Source organism: Oncorhynchus masou, unplaced genomic scaffold (genome assembly GCF_036934945.1).
Source record: "Oncorhynchus masou masou isolate Uvic2021 unplaced genomic scaffold, UVic_Omas_1.1 unplaced_scaffold_1114, whole genome shotgun sequence".
In the NCBI taxonomy this organism is placed as follows: domain Eukaryota; kingdom Metazoa; phylum Chordata; class Actinopteri; order Salmoniformes; family Salmonidae; genus Oncorhynchus; species Oncorhynchus masou.
Genome location: NW_027000869.1, coordinates 153,734 through 175,381, shown reverse-complemented (window position 1 = coordinate 175,381; position 21,648 = coordinate 153,734). Strand labels below are relative to the sequence as shown.

At 47.8% G+C, this 21,648-nt stretch overlaps 1 pseudogene; it reads left to right on the top strand.

Moving 5' to 3' along the window:
* LOC135529195 (A disintegrin and metalloproteinase with thrombospondin motifs 14-like) overlaps nt 1–21,648 on the top strand; it is a 132,241-nt pseudogene that overhangs the window by 28,821 nt on the left and 81,772 nt on the right.

Here is a 21,648-nt window from a genome sequence, read left to right as displayed (position 1 = left end):
ACTGTCTGTTGAGGAGGCCTGCTGCTCTGTGGTCCACCATCTGTTGATGATTCCATAGCCTACTGTTGGTTGAGGAGGCCTGCTGCTCTGTGGTCCATCTGTTGATGATTCCAAAGCCTACTGTCTGTTGAAGAGGCCTGCTGCTCTGTGGTCCACCATCTGTTGATGATTCCATAGCCTACTGTTGGTTGAGGAGGCCTGCTGCTCTGTGGTCCATCTGTTGATGATTCCAAAGCCTACTGTCTGTTGAAGAGGCCTGCTGCTCTGTGGTCCATCTGTTGATGATTCCATAGCCAACTGTTGGCTGAGGAGGCCTGCTGCTCTGTGGTCCATCTGTTGATGATTCCATAGCCAACTGTTGGTTGAGGAGGCCTGCTGCTCTGTGGTCCACCATCTGTTGATGATTCCACAGCCTACTGTTGGTTGAGGAGGCCTGCTGCTCTGTGGTCCATCTGTTGATGATTCCATAGCCAACTGTTGGTTGAGGAGGCCTGCTGCTCTGTGGTCCATCTGTTGATGATTCCATAGCCTACTGTTGGTTGAGGAGGCCTGCTGCTCTGTGGTCCATCTGTTGATGATTCCATAGCCTACTGTTGGTTGAGGAGGCCTGCTGCTCTGTGGTCCATCTGTTGATGATTCCACAGCCTACTGTTGGTTGAGGAGGCCTGCTGCTCTGTGGTCCATCTGTTAATGATTCCATAGCCTACTGTCTGTTGAGGAGGCCTGCTTCTCTGTGGTCCATCTGTTGATGATTCCATAGCCTACATATTTTACTTTTGACAAAGCAACTTCCAGGCCTCCTGGATAGCGCAGTGGTCTAAGGCACTGCATCTCTGGTGCCACCAGAGATTCTGGGTTCGAGTCTAGGCTCTATCGCAGCCGGCCACGACGGGGAGGCCCATGGGGAGGCGCACAATTGGCCCAGCGTCGTCCGGGTTAGGGAGGGTTTGGCCGGCAGGGAAATCCTTGTCTCATCGCGCACTAGCGACTCCTGTGGCAGTCCGGGCGTAGTGCGCGCTGACCAGGTCGCCAGGTATAAGGTGTTTCCTCCGACACATTGGTGTGGCTGGCTTCCGGGTTGGCTGGGCATTGTGTCAAGAAGCAGTGCGGCTTGGTGGGTTGTGTTTTGGAGGACATATGGCTCTCAACCTTCGCCTCTCCCGAGTCCGTACGGGAGTTGCAGCCATGAGACAAGGCTGTAACTACCAATTGGGGAGAAGAAAGGGGTAAAAAAAAAGATACAACTTCCCTGGGTAGCTGCTGGGTAGCTGAAACCTGCTGAAACCTGCTGGGTAGCTGCTGGGTAGCTGAAACCTACTGGGTACCTGCTGGGTAGCTGAAACCTGCTGGGTAGCTGCTGGGTAGCTGAAACCTGCTGGGTAGCTGAAACCTGCTGGGTAGCTGCTGGGTAGCTGAAACCTGCTGGGTAGCTGCTGAAACCTGCTGGGTAGTCGAAACCTGCTGGGTAGCTGCTGGGTAGTCGGTAGCTGCTGGGTAGCTGCTGGGTAGTCGAAACCTGCTGGGTAGCTGCTGGGTAGCTGAAACCTGCTGGGTAGCTGCTGAAACCTGCTGGGTAGTCGAAACCTGCTGGGTAGCTGCTGGGTAGTCGGTAGCTGCTGGGTAGCTGCTGGGTAGTCGAAACCTGCTGGGTAGCTGCTGGGTAGCTGCTGGGTAGTCGAAACCTGCTGGGTAGGTGAAACCTGCTGGGTAGCTGCTGGGTAGTCGGTAGTCGGTAGCTGCTGGGTAGCTGCTGGGTAGTCGAAACCTGCTGGGTAGCTGCTGGGTAGTCGAAACCTGCTGGGTAGGTGAAACCTGCTGGGTAGCTGCTGGGTAGTCGGTAGCTGCTGGGTAGCTGCTGGGTAGTCGAAACCTGCTGGGTAGCTGCTGGGTAGTCGAAACCTGCTGGGTAGCTGCTGGGTAGTCGAAACCTGCTGGGTAGCTGAAACCTGCTGGGTAGCTGCTGGGTAGCTGAAACCTGCTGGGTAGTAAAAACCTGCAGGGTAGCTGAAACCTGCTGGGTAGCTGCTGGGTAGTCAAAACCTGCTGGGTAGCTGCTGGGTAGCTGCTGGGTAGTCGAAACCTGCTGGGTAGCTGCTGGGTAGTCGAAACCTGCTGGGTAGCTGCTGGGTAGCTGAAACCTGCTGGGTAGCTGAAACCTACATCCACTGTGCTTCCGATTAACCTTTATTTAACTAGGCAAGTCAGTTAAGAACACATTCTTATTTTCAATGACGGCCTAGGAACATTGGGTTAACTGCCTGTTCAGGGGCAGAACGACAGATTTGTACCTTGTCAGCTCGGGGTTTGAACCAACCTTCCGGTTGCTCTCCAACCTAACCACTAGGCTACCCTGCCGAATCCAAAACCAATGATATATAGTTATGCCTTGATACTGAATACTGCATTGTTGGGAAAGAGTTTACAAGTAAGCATTTCACCGTACAGTTGTGGCCAAAAGTTTTGAGAATGACACAAATATTAATTTCCACAAAGTTTGCTTCTTCAGTGACTATAGATATTTTTGTCAAATATTACTATGGAATACTGAAGTATAATTACAAGCATTTCATAAGTGTCAAAGGCTTTTATTGACAATTATACGAAGTTGATGAATATTTGCAGTATTGACCCTTCTTTTTCAAGACCTCTACAATCCGCCCTGGCATGCTGTCAATGAACTTCTGGGCCACATCCTGACTGATGGCAGCCCATTCTTACATAATCAATGCTTGGAGTTTGTCGGAATTGGTGGGTTTTGTTTGTCCACCCGCCTCTTGAGGATTGACCACAAGTTCTCAATGGAATTAAGGTATGGGGAGTTTCCTGGCCATGGACCCAAAATATCGATGTTTTGTTCCCCGAGCCTCTTAGTTATCACTTTTGCCTTATGGCAAGATGCTCCATCATGCTGGAAAAGGCATTGTTCATCACCAAACTGTTCCTGGATGGTTGGAGTAGTTGCTCTCGGAGGATGTGTTGGTACCATTCTTTAGTCATGGCTGTGTTCTCAGGCAAAATTGTGAGTGAGCCCACTCCCTTGGCTGAGAAGCAACCCCACACATGAATGGTCTCAGGTTGCTTTACTGTTGGCATGACACAGGACTGATGGTAGCGCTCACCTTGTCTTCTCCGGACAAGCTTTTTTCCGGATGCCCCAAACATTTGGAAAGGGGATTCATCAGAGAAAATGACTTTACCCCAGTCCTCAACAGTCCAATCCCTGTACCTTTTGCAGAATATCAGTCTGTCCCTGATGTTTTTCCTGGAGAGAAGTGGCTTCTTTGCTGCCCTTCTTGACACCAGGCCATCCTCCAAAAGTCTTCACCTCACTGTGCGTGCAGATGCACTCAAACCTGCCTGCTGTCATTCCTGAGCAAGCTCTGTACTGGTGGTGCCCTGATCCCATAGCTGAATCAACTTTAGGAGACGGTCCTGGCGCTTGCTGGACTTTCTTGGGCACCCTGAAGCCTTCTTCACAACAATTGAACCGCTCTCCTTGATGTTCTTGATGATCCGATAAATGGTTGATTTAGGTGCAATCTTACTGGCAGCAATATCCTTGCCTGTGAAGCCCTTTTTGTGCAAAGCAATGATGACGGCGTGTGTTTCTGTCACGTTCTGACCTTAGTTCCTTTGTTTTGTCTTTGTTTTAGTATGGTCAGGGCGTGAGTTGGGGTGGGCAGTCTATGTTTGTTTTTCTATGTTGGTTTTTGAGTTTGGCCTGGTATGGTTCTCAATAAGAGGCAGGTGTTGTTAGTTGTCTCTGATTGAGAATCATACTTAGGTAGCCTTTTTCCACCTGTGTTTCGTGGGTGTTTATTTTCTGTTTTGTGTGTCATCACTAGACAGGACTGTTTCGTTTGTTTGTTCTTCCTAGTTGTTATTTTGTTTAGTGTTCAGTTTTGATTATATTAAAAATCATGAACACTTACCACGCCGCACCTTGGTCCTCACCTTCATCCACAGAAGACGTCTGTTACAGTTTCCTTGCAGGTAACCATGGTTGACAGAGGAAAAACAATGACTCCAAGCACCACCCTCATTTTGAAGCTTTGTCTGTGATTCGAACTCAATCAGCATGACAGAGTGAACTCCAGCCTTGTCCTCGTCAAAACTCACACCTGTGTTAACGAGAGAATCACTGACATGATGTCAGCTGGTCTTTTGTGGCAGAGCTGAAATGCAGTGGAAATGTTTTAGGGGGATTCAGTTAATTTGCATGGCAAAGAGGGACTTTGCAATTCATCTGATCACTCTTCATAACATTCTGGAGTATATGCAATTTGTTATCATACAAACGGAGGCAGCAGACTTTGTGAAAATGAATATTTGTCATTCTCAAAACTTTTGGCCATGACTGTACTATTCTATACCTGCTGTATCCTGTGCATGTTACAAATAAACATTTAAACATGAAACTTTACATTCTAATAATGTTTACATTCTAATAACATTCACTCAGAGAGAGCGAGAGCAAGTGAGGAGAGAGAAAGGGTTTGTTGCTCCCAGTCTCTTTAGACTGAAAGGTCTAAGTTTCTACAAACAAGGTAAACACTGTAGCTCTTCTGGTTAAGCCAGTGGCTTAACCAGCTCTACCCACCCAAATCCCACCAATCCTTCCTAGCCACCAGTACAGAATGTGGAGCTGGTACAGTACCACTTGGAGAAAATCTCCCGGGCCAAGGAACTGATTAAAGCACATCCTGCCTGGAACAAGCCATGCTAGGAGCCTGCAGAGCCTGTGAGGTGCCTGCCTGGACCAAGACATGCTAGGAGCCTGCAGAGCCTACCAGGAACAAGCCATGCTAGGAGCCTGCAGAGCCTGTGAGGTGCCTGCCTGGAACAAGCCATGCTAGGAGCCTGCAGAGCCTGTGAGGTGCCTGTCTGGAACAAGCCATGCTAGGAGCCTGCAGAGCCCGTGAGGTGCATGTCTGGAACAAGCCATGCTAGGAGCCTGCAGAGCCTGTGAGGTGCCTGCCTGGAACAAGCCATGCTAGGAGCCTGCAGAGCCTGTGAGGTGTCTGCCTGGAACAAGCCATGCTAGGAGCCTGCAGAGCCTGTGAGGTGCCTGCCTGGAACAAGCCATGCTAGGAGCCTGCAGAGCCTGTGAGGTGCCTGTCTGGAACAAGCCATGCTAGGAGCCTGCAGAGCCTGTGAGGTGCCTGTCTGGAACAAGCCATTCTAGGAGCCTGCAGAGCCCGTGAGGTGCATGTCTGGACCAAGCCATGCTAGGAGCCTGTGAGGTGCCTGCCTGGACCAAGCCATGCTAGGAGCCTGCAGAGCCTGTGAGGTGCATGTCTGGACCAAGCCATGCTAGGAGCCTGTGAGGTGCCTGCCTGGACCAAGCCATGCTAGGAGCCTGCAGAGCCTGTTAGGTGCCTGCCTGGACCAAGCCATGCTAGGAGCCTGCAGAGCCTGTGAGGTGCCTGCCTGGACCAAGCCATGCTAGGAGCCTGCAGAGCCTGTGAGGTGCATGCCTGGACCAAGCCATGCTAGGAGCCTGCAGAGCCTGTGAGGTGCCTGCCTGGACCAAGCCATGCTAGGAGCCTGCAGAGCCTGTGAGGTGCCTGCCTGGAGAGAAAACCCATGAGGGTTTTGTCCATGTTGATGTCATGCTGTACACAAGACAGGCAGGTAGAGAGAGATATACAGTACCATTCAAAAGTTTGGACACCTACTCATTCAAGGGTTTTTATTTTTACTATTTTCTATATTTTAGAATAATAGTGAAGACGCATGGAATCATGTAGTAACCAAAAAAGTGTTAAACAAATCAAAATCTATTTCAGATTTGAAATTCTTCAAAGTAGCCACGCTTTACCTTGATGACAGCTTTGCATAATCTTGACATTCTCTCAACCAGCTTCACCTGGAATGCTTTTCCAACAGTCTTGAAGGAGTTCCCACATATGCTGAGCACTTGCTGGCTGATTTTCCTTCACTCTGCGGCCCAACTCATCCCAAACCATCTCAATTGGGTTGTGGTCGGGTGTTTGTGGAGGCCAGGTCATCTGATGCAGCACTCCATCACTCTCCTTCTTGGTCAAGTAGCCCTTACACAGCCTGGAGGTGTTGGGTAATTGAAAAACAAATGATAGTCCCACTAAGTGCAAACCAGATGGGATGGCGTATCACTGCTGAATGCTGTGGTAGCCATGCTGGTTAAGTGTGCCTTGAATTCTAAATAAATCACTGACAGTGTCACCTGCAAAGCACCCCGACACCATCACACCTCCTCTTCTATACTTCACGGTGGGAACAATACATGCGGAGGTTATCCATTCACCTTATCTGCTTCTCACAAAGACACGTCGGTTGGAACCAAAAATCTCGAATTTGGACTCATCATATATTTTCAAGTGTTTAACACTTTTTTGGTTACTACATGATTCTGTATGTGTTATTTCATAGTTGTGATGTATTCACTATTATTCTACAATGTATAAAATAGTAAAAATAAAGACAAACCTTTAAATGAGTAGGTGTTCTTAATCTTTTGACTGGTACTGTATATCCCTCCAGCTATCTTACAGCTGCTGTGCTCATTGCTGTGAGCCAGCTGGACAGAAACAATCCAATTCTGAATGAGGCTCTGTGTGTAGTGAGCTCAGCTGAGCAGAGGCAGAGCAGCCATTGGCTGTTTGGGATGCGTTCCAAATGGATCCCTATTTGACCTATTAGCTTTATAATGCAGTACTTTTGACCAATTGACCCTGGTGAAAAGTAGTACACTATATAGGGAATAGGGTGTCACTTGGTTTGGTACCTCCCTCACTAGTAAAGTTTATTTTATTTTATAAATCAAATAAAAAAGACTGGATAGATTTAAAGACTGTACGCAGGAAATTTAAACTGCATCAGTAGTATGTATATTCAGTAGGTACTAGAGTATTCTGACGCAAGTTTATTGAAACTACCTTAAATAATATTTATGATGTTTAGAATATGTTCCACTATGGCTGGAAAAGGCTGTGGCTATTTCTGATGTTTGTCCTCATTGTTCAACAGCTGCTCAGTTTAACGTCCAACATCAACCCAACATTCATACAGGTCAGCATTCAACTCAGTATGGAGATCTGAGTCCATTACATCACACGAAGTCAAGGGGAATCTGGGGTCATCTGCCTTTAATGTACTTAAACACTGTTTCATTAAATAGCTGATTTACTGTTCTGGAAGTGAATGAATAAGGCTATTTGGTTGATGTGTAGCCTCGTCTACGTTCCTTTGCTGTGTAAATGTTGGTTTGTTGCCAAGTTCCAGTCTTGCGTCAGTTACACAGTCGTGTATATGTTTGTACTGTGTTGTTTTAAACAGTGTGTGCTGTCCTGCCTATTGACATTTAGCTTATCATTTGTCTAGTGTGTTAGACATCTCTTCCCTCTTAATTCAGCGATATGTGCACAGATAGAAGGCTGATAGATGGGTGATGTGTCCTCGGGGAGAGGGTGAACATCACGTCTTGTTTTGGAGAACTTGGCGTAGACTTGGTTTATATACATTCACATCATAGTTACAGAGAGACAAGCAAAACAAAAATGCTTCCTTATTTCGGTGCTGTAATGTGTAAGGAGGGTCACCGTACTTAGTGACCTGAGAGGCGGTATGTGCGGCGCCCGCCTTTATCACTGTGACTGTTTATGACTTACTGGGATAATGACATCATCGACAGGCAGGCCATCCCAGGGCCTTCCTCGGCTCTGTTTATAGCATCACTCGAAAACAAAGTGCATCAGCTCAGACCTCCAGTATTCTGGTAAACAGGAGAGAGACTGTCACTAAAACAAATAAATCAATATGGCCGACCTTCGCTCTGCTGGATGGTGACCATTTGACCTAACTCACCATGGTCGAGTGTTGTTGAAACCTTTCTGGTCTAGTGGTATTGAGTCATATCTGGTCTAGTGTTGTTGAGATATATCTGGTCGAGTGTTGTAGAAACCTTTCTGGTCTAGTGTTGTTGAAAACTTTCTGGTCTAGTGTTGTTGAGATAGATCTGGTCTAGTGTTGTTGAGATATATCTGGTCTAGTGTTGTTGAGATATATCTGGTCTAGTGTTGTTGAAACCTTTCTGGTCTAGTGTTGTTGAGACATATCTGGTCTAGTGTTGTTGAAACCTTTCTGGTCTAGTGTTGTTGAGATATATCTGGTCGAGTGTTGTTGAAACCTTTCTGGTCTAGTGGTGTTGAAACCTTTCTGGTCTTGTGTTGTTGAGACATATCTGGTCTAGTGTTGTTGAAACATTGCTGGTCTAGTGTTGATGAGATATATCTGGTCTAGTGTTATTGAGACATAGCTGGTCTAGTGTTGTTGAAACCTTTCTGGTCTAGTGTTGTTGAAACCTTTCTGGTCTAGTGTTGTTGAAACCTTTCTGGTCTAGTGTTGTTGAAACCTTTCTGGTCTAGTGTTGTTGAGACGTATCTGGGCGTATGTTTATTTTGAAATATATCTGGGCATGTGTGTGTTTATGAAACATATCTGTGTGTGTTTATGAAACATATCTGTGTATGTTTATTTTGAAATATATCTGGGCATGTGTGTGTTTGTGAAACATATGTGTGTGTGTGTGTGTGTGTGTGTGTGTGTGTGTGTATGAAACATATCTGGGTGTGGGCGTGTGTGTTTGATGGTTTCTGCATACTTTATTGTTAAATGATGCTTTGAAGGTAACTTTGAACAGGCAATAACTGGAAGAGAATAACATCTATCTTCCATTTTTTGTTCTGGTCAATATCCTATATAATGTCATTATTATTATTATTATTTTATTATTATGAAATATACGTTCTTGTCTCATCGCTGCAACTCCACAACGGGCTCAGGAGAGGCAAAGGTCAAATCATGCGTCCTCCAAAACATGACCCCCCCCCCAAAGCCGCGTTTCTTAACACCAGCCGTTTAACCCAGAAGCCAGCTACACCATTCAACTGATGATCGAGGTCAGCCTGCAGGCGCTTGGCCCGCCACAAGGAGTCGCTAGATCATGATGAGCCAAGTAAAGCCCCGCCCCCGGGCCAAACCATCCCCTAACTATGACAACGCTGGGCTTATTGGGCGCCGCCCTATGGGACTCCCGGTCACAGCCGATTGTGACACAGCTTGGGTTTGATCCCAGACTGTAGTGACTCCGCAACACTGCGATGCAGTACCTAGGGAAGGCTGCCCCACTCGGGAGGCCCAACGGCAGCCTATTGCATCCAGACATTTTACTTTAAGACTTGAAGAAAAAGGAAAACGATGCAGTAAAGCATCGAGACATATTCACAAAAACTGTCTCGTAACCGCAGCCAGTTCATCAAGTTCATGTTTGGGCAGACATACAAAGGTCAAAACAAACCAACCACAGAAGACTGATTGTGTGTATAGCTTACATATATGTTTTCATAGCATATATATGTTCTAGGACAACAGGTTAAAGAGTCACCTGTGAGAAGAAAAAAATAATTAGAAAGGTTGTTTTTCTGATGTGTAACTCAATGAACCCTGTGTCTCCTGGTCCCTACTGGTCCCTACTGGTCCCTACTGGTCCCTACTGGTCCCTACTGGTCCCTACTGGTCCCTACTGGTCCCTACTGGTCCCTACTGGTCCCTACTGGTCTCCAGTCAGCTGACTCGGCATGTTGATAATCAGGATCCATAACCAAGCGGGACTGTTCCTGTTCTAAGACCTCTATACGTAGCTATGGAAACAGAAACAAGATTCCAAATCCCTCCACCCATCCCTGGTTCTTTTCCTCAAACCTGCATTCAGCAAAGCACAAATGGAAGCTGTTGATTGTCTATATAGGACCCTGGAGGGAGTGTTGACACGTAGTGGATGGTTTGATGAGGATAAAACATGGAAATGGTACTCAGTCCGCGTCACAAATGGCTCCGTATTCCGTAGTGGACTATGTTTGACCAGAGCCTTATGGGTTGAGTAAACCGGGGGGGGGGGGGGAGTCAACTTAAAATGGTCTGTTTGCTCAACTTGTCTCATATGTTCATTAAACTATAAATTATTATTTGGGCATCCTCACTAAAAAAATAGTGCATCTGGTTACAAGCACAGTGCTTTCAATATACAATGTTTTCAATGTATATTTTTGACACATGTTGACATATTTAATTTATATAAATGTCCTCACCTGGGATTTGAACTCACAACCTCTTGGTTTACATCATTCCAATCTTCCTGCTAAACCACCATGTCTGTCAGTTATCAGTTAATCTGACTATTCTCTCATCATTGATTTACTTATTTCAGCAATTGAAGGGTTTTCTGTGTTGTTTAATGTTGGTGAGGCATATTAATTACTCTGTTCTAATGTTACTCCTCAATCACTACAATGAATAAAATAGTTGTTCTGGAGTGTACTTTTAATTAACAGAGGTGAGATTTTAGAAGTGAAAAGTCTAGCAATACAGGTGAAAATCAGTCATTGACACAGACATGGTGGAGACGCAGGAAATTTTAAATGCTGTGGAGCAGGAGGTTGTGAGTTCAAATCCCAGAGAAGAACATGTTGATTTACAATTACTGTATAAATGAACAGAGACTGTGTCAAATATGTCAGTTTGAAACATTGTATGTTAAAAGCACTGTTTGTCTGTCTAACTAGTTCTAGTGACTTAAAAAATAAGTAATCATTTTTGTTGAATGAACATATGAGACGAGTTGAATAAACACATCATTTTATGTTCACGGAATTTCGACCTACGTTATTCTCCAGTTGGACCTACAGTAAATTTGTCTCAACTCTATTTTTTTTAGTTCAGGTAACACTTGGAGCGGCAGGGTAACCTAGCGGTTAGAGGCAGGTAGCCTAGCGGTTAGAGGCAGGTAGCCTAGCGGTTAGAGGCAGGTAGCCTAGCGGTTAGAGGCAGGTAGCCTAGCGGTTAGAGGCAGGTAGCCTAGCGGTTAGAGGCAGGTAGCCTAGCGGTTAGAGGCAGGTAGCCTAGCGGTTAGAGGCAGGTAGCCTAGTGGTTAGATTGTTGGACTAGTAACCGGAAGGTTGCAAGTTCAATCCCCGAGCTGACAAGGTACAAATCTGTCGTTCTGCCCCTGAACAGGCAGTTAACTCACTGTTCCTAGGCTGTCATTGTAAATAAGAATTTGTTCTTAACTGACTTGCCTAGTTAAATAAAGGTAAAATAACAACTTAAAAACGCTGCGGAACCAGTTAGTTAATAATAATTTGTTGAAAGAACTTACCGATTGGAATTTCCATGTTGGTTTGAAGCTCCTCCATTAAGTCTCCACACATTCCAGAGCATCATTATGGGACCGTGTTGCAGTCATCATAGCATTTCTAGGTCAGACTAGCTCAGCCATTGCATAATAGCAGTGGTTTCATTTGGACGCGTGCCAGTGTTTTAACAAGATATCGCACATGATTGCCTGTTGAATCACAGCTCATAAGAATAGAGGCAGAACGACTTCACAGTCCCATGGCCAGGAAGGCCCAGCACCAGCATGACAAGCACTCACTGTGGACAGCAGCATCCCATTACCAGCCACCCACTGTGGATAGCAGCATCCCATTACCACCCACTGTGGACAGCAGCATCCCATTACCACCCACTGTGGACAGCAGCATCCCATTACCACCCACTGTGGACAGCAGCATCCCATTACCACCCACTGTGGACAGCAGCATCCCATTACCACCCACTGTGGATAGCAGCATCCCATTACCACCCACTGTGAACAGCAGCATCCCATTACCACCCACTGTGAACAGCAGCATCCCATTACCAGCCACCCACTGTGGATAGCAGCATCCCATTACCACCCACTGTGGACAGCAGCATCCCATTACCAGCCACCCACTGTGAACAGCAGCATCCCATTACCACCCACTGTGGACAGCAGCATCCCATTACCAGCCACTGTGGACAGCAGCGTCCCATTACCAGCCACCCACTGTGAACAGCAGCATCCCATTACCACCCACTGTGGACAGCAGCATCCCATTACCAGCCACTGTGGACAGCAGCATCCCATTACCAGCCACCCACTGTGGACAGCAGTATCCCATTACCACCCACTGTGAACAGCAGCATCCCATTACCAGCCACCCACTGTGGACAGCAGCATCCCATTACCAGCCACCCACTGTGGACAGCAGCATCCCATTACCAGCCACTGTGAACAGCAGCATCCCATTACCAGCCACCCACTGTGAACAGCAGCATCCCATTACCACCCACTGTGGACAGCAGCATCCCATTACCACCCACTGTGGTCAGCAGTATCCCATTACCAGCCACCCACTGTGAACAGCAGCATCCCATTACCACCCACTGTGGACAGCAGCATCCCATTACCACCCACTGTGAACAGCAGCATCCCATTACCAGCCACTGTGGACAGCAGAATCCCATTACCAGCCACCCACTGTGAACAGCAGCATCCCATTACCAGCCACCCACTGTGAACAGCAGCATCCCATTACCAGCCACTGTGGACAGCAGAATCCCATTACCACCCACTGTGGACAGCAGCATCCCATTACCACCCACTGTGGACAGCAGTATCCCATTACCACCCACTGTGGACAGCAGCATCCCATTACCACCCACTGTGGACAGCAGAATCCCATTACCACCCACTGTGGACAGCAGTATCCCATTACCACCCACTGTGGACAGCAGCATCCCATTACCACCCACTGTGGACAGCAGCATCCCATTACCACCCACTGTGGACAGCAGCATCCCATTACCACCCACTGTGGACAGCAGCATCCCATTACCACCCACTGTGGACAGCAGCATCCCATTACCACCCACTGTGGACAGCAGCATCCCATTACCACCCACCCACTGTGGACAGCAGTATTCCATTACCACCCACTGTGGACAGCAGCATCCCATTACCACCCACTGTGGACAGCAGCATCCCATTACCACCCACTGTGGACAGCAGCATCCCATTACCACCCACTGTGGTCAGCAGTATCCCATTACCAGCCACCCACTGTGGACAGCAGCATCCCATTACCACCCACTGTGGACAGCAGCATCCCATTACCACCCACTGTGGACAGCAGCATCCCATTACCAGCCACTGAGAACAGCAGCATCCCATTACCACCCACTGTGAACAGCAGCATCCCATTACCAGCCACCCACTGTGGACAGCAGCATCCCATTACCAGCCACCCACTGTGAACAGCAGCATCCCATTACCAGCCACCCACTGTGAACAGCAGCATCCCATTACCACCCACTGTGGACAGCAGCATCCCATTACCACCCACTGTGGACAGCAGTATCCCATTACCACCCACTGTGAACAGCAGCATCCCATTACCACCCACTGTGAACAGCAGCATCCCATTACCACCCACTGTGGTCAGCAGCATCCCATTACCACCCACTGTGGACAGCAGCATCCCATTACCACCCACTGTGGACAGCAGCATCCCATTACCACCCACCCACTGTGGACAGCAGTATCCCATTACCACCCACTGTGGACAGCAGCATCCCATTACCACCCACTGTGGACAGCAGCATCCCATTACCACCCACTGTGGACAGCAGCATCCCATTACCAGCCACCCACTGTGGACAGCAGCATCCCATTACCACCCACTGTGGACAGCAGCATCCCATTACCACCCACTGTGGACAGCAGCATCCCATTACCACCCACTGTGGACAGCAGCATCCCATTACCACCCACTGTGGACAGCAGCATCCCATTACCACCCACTGTGGTCAGCAGCATCCCATTACCAGCCACCCACTGTGGACAGCAGCATCCCATTACCACCCACTGTGGACAGCAGCATCCCATTACCACCCACTGTGGACAGCAGTATCCCATTACCACCCACTGTGGACAGCAGCATCCCATTACCACCCACTGTGGACAGCAGTATCCCATTACCACCCACTGTGGACAGCAGCATCCCATTACCACCCACTGTGGACAGCAGCATCCCATTACCACCCACTGTGGACAGCAGCATCCCATTACCACCCACTGTGAACAGCAGCATCCCATTACCAGCCACTGTGGACAGCAGCATCCCATTACCAGCCACCCACTGTGGACAGCAGCATCCCATTACCACCCACTGTGGACAGCAGCATCCCATTACCACCCACTGTGAACAGCAGCATCCCATTACCAGCCACTGTGGACAGCAGCATCCCATTACCAGCCACCCACTGTGGACAGCAGCATCCCATTACCACCCACTGTGGACAGCAGCATCCCATTACCACCCACTGTGGACAGCAGTATACCATTACCACCCACTGTGGACAGCAGCATCCCATTACCACCCACTGTGGACAGCAGTATCCCATTACCACCCACTGTGGACAGCAGTATCCCATTACCAGCCACCCACTGTGGACAGCAGTATACCATTACCACCCACTGTGGACAGCAGCATCCCATTACCACCCACTGTGGACAGCAGCATCCCATTACCACCCACTGTGGACAGCAGCATCCCATTTACCAGCCACCCATTGTGGATAGCAGCATCCCATTACCAGCCACTGTGGACAGCAGCATCCCATTACCACCCACTGTGGATAGCAGCATCCCATTACCAGCCACCCACTGTGGACAGCAGCATCCCATTTACCAGCCACCCATTGTGGATAGCAGCATCCCATTACCACCCACTGTGGACAGCAGCATCCCATTACCACCCACTGTGGACAGCAGCATCCCATTACCACCCACTGTGGACAGCAGCATCCCATTACCACCCACTGTGGACAGCAGCATCCCATTTACCAGCCACCCATTGTGGATAGCAGCATCCCATTACCAGCCATTGTGGACAGCAGCATCCCATTTACCAGCCACCCATTGTGGACAGCAGCATCCCATTACCACCCACTGTGGACAGCAGCATCCCATTTACCAGCCACCCATTGTGGATAGCAGCATCCCATTACCAGCCATTGTGGACAGCAGCATCCCATTTACCAGCCACCCATTGTGGACAGCAGCATCCCATTACCACCCACTGTGGACAGCAGCATCCCATTTACCAGCCACCCATTGTGGATAGCAGCATCCCATTACCACCCACTGTGGACAGCAGCATCCCATTACCAGCCACTGTGGACAGCAGCATCCCATTACCACCCACTGTGGACAGCAGCATCCCATTACCAGCCACTGTGGATAGCAGCATCCCATTACCAGCCACTGTGGACAGCAGCATCCCATTACCACCCACTGTGGACAGCAGCATCCCATTACCACCCACTGTGGACAGCAGCATCCCATTACCACCCACTGTGGACAGCAGCATCCCATTACCAGCCACTGTGGACAGCAGCATCCCATTACCACCCACTGTGGACAGCAGCATCCCATTACCACCCACTGTGGACAGCAGCATCCCATTACCACCCACTGTGGACAGCAGCATCCCATTACCACCCACTGTGGACAGCAGCATCCCATTACCAGCCACCCACTGTGGACAGCAGCATCCCATTACCACCCACTGTGGACAGCAGCATCCCATTACCACCCACTGTGGACAGCAGCATCCCATTACCACCCACTGTGGACAGCAGCATCCCATTACCACCCACTGTGGACAGCAGCATCCCATTACCACCCACTGTGGACAGCAGCATCCCATTACCACCCACTGTGGACAGCAGCATCCCACTTGGACAGCAGCATCCCATTACCACCCACTGTGGACAGCAGCATCCCATTACCACCCACTGTGGACAGCAGCATCCCATTACCACCCACTGTGGACAGCAGCATCCCATTACCACCCACTGTGGACAGCAGCATCCCATTACCAGCCACCCACTGTGGACAGCAGCATCCCATTACCAGCCACCCACTGTGGACAGCAGCATCCCATTACCACCCACTGTGGACAGCAGCATCCCATTACCACCCACTGTGGACAGCAGCATCCCATTACCACCACCACCACCCACTGTGGACAGCAGCATCCCATTACCACCCACTGTGGACAGCAGCATCCCATTACCACCCACTGTGGACAGCAGCATCCCATTACCACCCACTGTGGACAGCAGCATCCCATTACCAGCCACCCACTGTGGACAGCAGCATCCCATTACCACCCACTGTGGACAGCAGCATCCCATTACCACCCACTGTGGACAGCAGCATCCCATTACCACCCACTGTGGACAGCAGCATCCCATTACCACCCACTGTGGACAGCAGCATACCATCCCATTACCACCCACTGTGGACAGCAGCATCCCATTACCACCCACTGTGGACAGCAGCATCCCATTACCACCCACTGTGGACAGCAGCATCCCATTACCACCCACTGTGGACAGCAGCATCCCATTACCACCCACTGTGGACAGCAGCATCCCATTACCACCCACTGTGGACAGCAGCATCCCATTACCACCCACTGTGGACAGCAGCATCCCATTACCACCCACTGTGGACAGCAGCATCCCATTACCACCCACTGTGAACAGCAGCATCCCATTACCACCCACTGTGAACAGCAGCATCCCATTACCAGCCACCCATTCCATGTATGCAAAACCAAACCATCAGAGAGCAGACACACACACACACACACACACACACACACACATTCTCTCTGTAGAGGGGATTGCTCCCTGTGCTGTCGGGTGGAAGCACATTGGTGTGAACTATTGAGCCAAGCGGATCAGTGTTCAGTAGGAGTGTTTGTCGTGCCAGGTTCTATGTCAGATTATTACAGGTTATTGTTCAGTGGGAGTGTTTGTCCTGCCAGGTTCTATGTCAGATTATTACAGGTTATTGTTCAGTGGGAGTGTTTGTCCTGTCAGGTTCTATGTCAGATTATTACAGGTTATTGTTCAGTGGGAGTGTTTGTCCTGTCAGGTTCTATGTCAGATTATTACAGGTTATTGTTCAGTGGGAGTGTTTGTCCTGTCAGGTTCTATGTCAGATTATTACAGGTTATTGTTCAGTGGGAGTGTTTGTCCTGCCAGGTTCTATGTCAGATTATTACAGGTTATTGTTCAGTGGGAGTGTTTGTCCTGTCAGGTTCTATGTCAGATTATTACAGGTTATTGTTCAGTGGGAGTGTTTGTCCTGTCAGGTTCTATGTCAGATTATTACAGGTTATTGTTCAGTGGGAGTGTTTGTCCTGTCAGGTTCTATGTCAGATTATTACAGGTTATTGTTCAGTGGGAGTGTTTGTCCTGTCAGGTTCTATGTCAGATTATTACAGGTTATTGTTCAGTGGGAGTGTTTGTCCTGTCAGGTTCTATGTCAGATTATTACAGGTTATTGTTCAGTGGGAGTGTTTGTCCTGTCAGGTTCTATGTCAGATTATTACAGGTTATTGTTCAGTGGGAGTGTTTGTCCTGTCAGGTTCTATGTCAGATTATTACAGGTTATTGTTCAGTGGGAGTGTTTGTCCTGTCAGGTTCTATGTCAGATTATTACAGGTTATTGTTCAGTGGGAGTGTTTGTCCTGTCAGGTTCTATGTCAGATTATTACAGGTTATTGTTCAGTGGGAGTGTTTGTCCTGTCAGGTTCTATGTCAGATTATTACAGGTTATTGTTCAGTGGGAGTGTTTGTCCTGTCAGGTTCTATGTCAGATTATTACAGGTTATTGTTCAGTGGGAGTGTTTGTCCTGTCAGGTTCTATGTCAGATTATTACAGGTTATTGTTCAGTGGGAGTGTTTGTCCTGTCAGGTTCTATGTCAGATTATTACAGGTTATTGTTCAGTGGGAGTGTTTGTCCTGTCAGGTTCTATGTCAGATTATTACAGGTTATTGTTCAGTGGGAGTGTTTGTCCTGTCAGGTTCTATGTCAGATTTTTACAGGTTATTGTTCATAAGGAGTGTTTTATCCTTCTGCCTTATCTTTCTGGAGGGTCAGTCCTGGCTGCCTTATCCTTCTGGAGGGGCAGTCCTGGCTGGCTGGCTGTCTTATCCTTCTGGAGGGGCAGTCCTGGCTGGCTGGCTGCCTTATCCTTCTGGAGGGGCAGTCCTGGCTGGCTGGCTGCCTTATCCTTCTGGAGGGGCAGTCCTGGCTGGCTGGCTGCCTTATCCTTCTGGAGGGGCAGTCCTGGCTGGCTGGCTGGCTGCCTTATCCTTCTGGAGGGGCAGTCCTGGCTGGCTGGCTGCCTTATCCTTCTGGAGGGGCAGTCCTGGCTGGCTGGCTGGCTGCCTTATCCTTCTGGAGGGGCAGTCCTGGCTGGCTGGCTGGCTGCCTTATCCTTAGGAAAGCTAAACAAACGACCAGCTGTGTTTTTTCCAGATGTGACGTGCTGTGTAGACTCTTTGATGTACGCCTGTGTACTATGAGCTATCATCAAATCATGTATTAAGAAACACACTATGAGATGATGAATCTAGCATCAGAAGCAATCTCATATGGGACCACGTCCCAAATGGAACCCTATTCCCTATATAGTGCACTTCTTTTGACCAGAGCCCTATAGAACCCTATTCCCTATATAGTGCACTTCTTTTGACCAGAGCCCTATAGAACCCTATTCCCTATATAGTGCACTTCTTTTGACCAGAGCCCTATAGAACCCTATTCCCTATATAGTGCACTTCTTTTGACCAGGGCACATGTTTGTTACCATTGGGTTGACAATGACCATACGAGTTGGCAAGACAGCACAAACAGATCTGAGACCAGGCTATAGACTCCTTCACCCCTTAGTGCCTGTGGGGTGGAGCGAACCATGCACCACATTACTAAGGTCTGTCCAATCTACCAACTCAGCAGAGGGCCTACTCACCCTCAACTCAGCAGGACCCGAAGCAATGGCTTGGCTAAAGGACTTCACTAAAGAAATAAATTGATGTTGTTTATCTCTCTGGCTGCTTCCCTTAGGTTGATGAGATCTACCACGATGAGTCCTTGGGAACCAACATCAACATCGTCCTCGTCCGCATGATCATGGTCGGGTACAGACAGGTAAGACTTCTCATCTTCCTGGTCACGGTCAGGTACAGACAGGTAAGACTTTACATTACACCCGTCGCTCGTTCTGTCTCTCTCGTCTCCTCTCTGTCACTCTCGTCTCCTTCTCTCTGTCACTCTCGTCTCCTTCTCTCTGTCACTCTCGTCTCCTTCTCTCTGTCTCTCTCATCTCCTTCTCTCTGTCTCTCTCGTCTCCTTCTCTCTGTCTCTCTCATCTCCTTCTCTCTGTCTCTCTCGTCTCCTTCTCTCTGTCACTCCCGTCTCCTTCTCTCTGTCTCTCTCGCTCTCTCTTTCTCTCTCTCTCCAGGGGCGATAATGGATGGCCATTGGAAATCAACTAATTGTGTCACAAATAGTGTTGAAATTGGCTTAAACTAGGATGCATTGTATTGAATAACTGTTTCAACTGTTAATTTGTATTTGCCCTAATTTATTCAAATCAATCAATTTGAAATTATCCATCTTGATCCATATATCCATCCATCTTGAGCCATCCAGACTCACAGCAAACATCTCCAATCCAAAATTAAATCTAGAATCGGCTTCCTATTTCGCAACAAAGCCTCCTTCACTCATGCTGCCAGACATACCCTCGTAAAACTGACTATCCTGCCGATCCTTGACTTTGGTGATGTCATTTACAAAATAGCCTCCAACACACTACTCAGCAAATTAGATGTAGTCTATCACAGTGCCATCCGTTTTGTCCCAAAACCCCTAATACTACCCACCACTACGACCTGTAATAAATAATAATAATATATCCCATTTAGCAGACGCTTTTGTCCAAAGCGACTTACAAGTCGGCTGGGGCCACTACTTTTACATATGGGTGGTCCCAGCGGGAATCGAACCCACGACGCTTGGCGTTGCAAGCGCCATGCTCTACCGACTGAGCCACACAGGACCCAGATCTGTATATCTGTATGCACTCGTTGGCTGGCCCTCGCCTCATATTTGTCGCCAAACCCAATGGCTCCAGGTCATCCATAGGTCTTTGCAAGGTAAAATACTGCCTTTTCTCAGCTCACTGGTCACCATAGCAGCATCCACCTGTAGCATGCGCTCCAGCAGGTATATTTCACTGGTCACCATAGCAGCATCCACCTGTAGCACGCGCTCCAGCAGGTATATTTCACTGGTCACCATAGCAGCATCCACCTGTAGCACACGCTCCAGCAGGTATATTTCACTGGTCACCCCCAAAGCCAACTCTTCCTTTGGCCGCCTTTCCTACCAGTTCTTTGCTGCCAAAGACTGGAACGAATTGCAAAAATCACTGAAGCTGGAGACTTATATCTCCCTCTCTAACTTTAAGCAACAGCTGTCAGAGCAGTTTACTGAGCATTGCACCTGTACACAGCCCATCTGTAAATAGCCCACCCAACGTCCTCATCCCTATATTGTTCTTTTTTTTTTTTTTGCTCATTTGCACCCTAGTGTCTCTACTTGCACATTCATCTTCTGCACATCTATCACTCCAGTGTTTAATTGCTAAATTGTAATTATTTTGCCACTATGGGCTATTTATTGCCTTTACCTCCCTAATCTTACTACATTTGCACACACTGTATATATATATTTCTGTTGTGTTATTGACTGTATGTTTGTTTATTCCATGTGTAACTCTGTGTTGTTGTTTGTGTCGCACTGCTTTGCTTTATCTTGGCCAGGTCGCAGTTGTAAATGAGAACTTGTTCTCAACTGGCCAACCTCGTTAAATAAAGGTCAAGTAAAAAAATACAAATATTCAAGTTAGATGTTCAATGGTTCCTCCCATCTAAAGATTGTTTTCTCTCCAAGGGATTTTTGGAAAGTTGAAGCTAATTTACTGTATTTTTACACAGGGACTTACATAACATTCTAGAACACCTGCCATAAGTCTTCAGAAATTAGCTATTAGCTCAGGGACTTACATAACATTATAGAACACCTGCCATAAGTCTTCAGAAATTAGCTATTAGCTCTGGGACTTAAATAACATTCTAGAACACCTGCCACAGTCTACAGAAATTAGCTATTAGCTCAGGGACTTAAATAACATTCTAGAACACCTGCCATAGTCTACAGAAATGAGTTATTAGCTCAGGGACTTAAATAACATTCTAGAACACCTGCCATTGTCTTCAGAAATTAGCTATTAGCTCAGGGACTTAAATAACATTCTAGAACACCTGCCATAGTCTTCAGAAATGAGCTATTAGCTCAGGGACATAAATAACATTCTAGAACACCTGCCATTGTCTTCAGAAATGAGCTATTAGCTCTGGGACTTAAATAACATTCTATAACACCTGCCATTGTCTTCAGACATTAGTTATTAGCTCTGGGACTTAAATAACATTCTAGAACACCTGCTATAGTCTTCAGAAATGAGCTATTAGCTCTGGGACTTAAATAACATTCTAGAACACCTGCCACTGTCTTCAGAAATGAGTTATTAGCTCAGGGTCTTAAATAACATTCTAGAACACCTGCCATTGTCTTCAGAAATTAGCTATTAGCTAACTCAGCACTGGGATTAAAAACACATTTTGTTTCCTGTCAAGTTAAACAGCAGATATCTAGCCATCTTTCACCTCCACTGCTTTCGTCAACTCAATTGAGAGAAAAGTCACGCTGTTCGATCACTGCAGCTGCGCTTTCCAAAGTCCTAAAGCCAGCCAACCAATTAAACAGACTAATACCACTAAACTACCAGAAGAAACACACCATTTTCTCTCTCCAA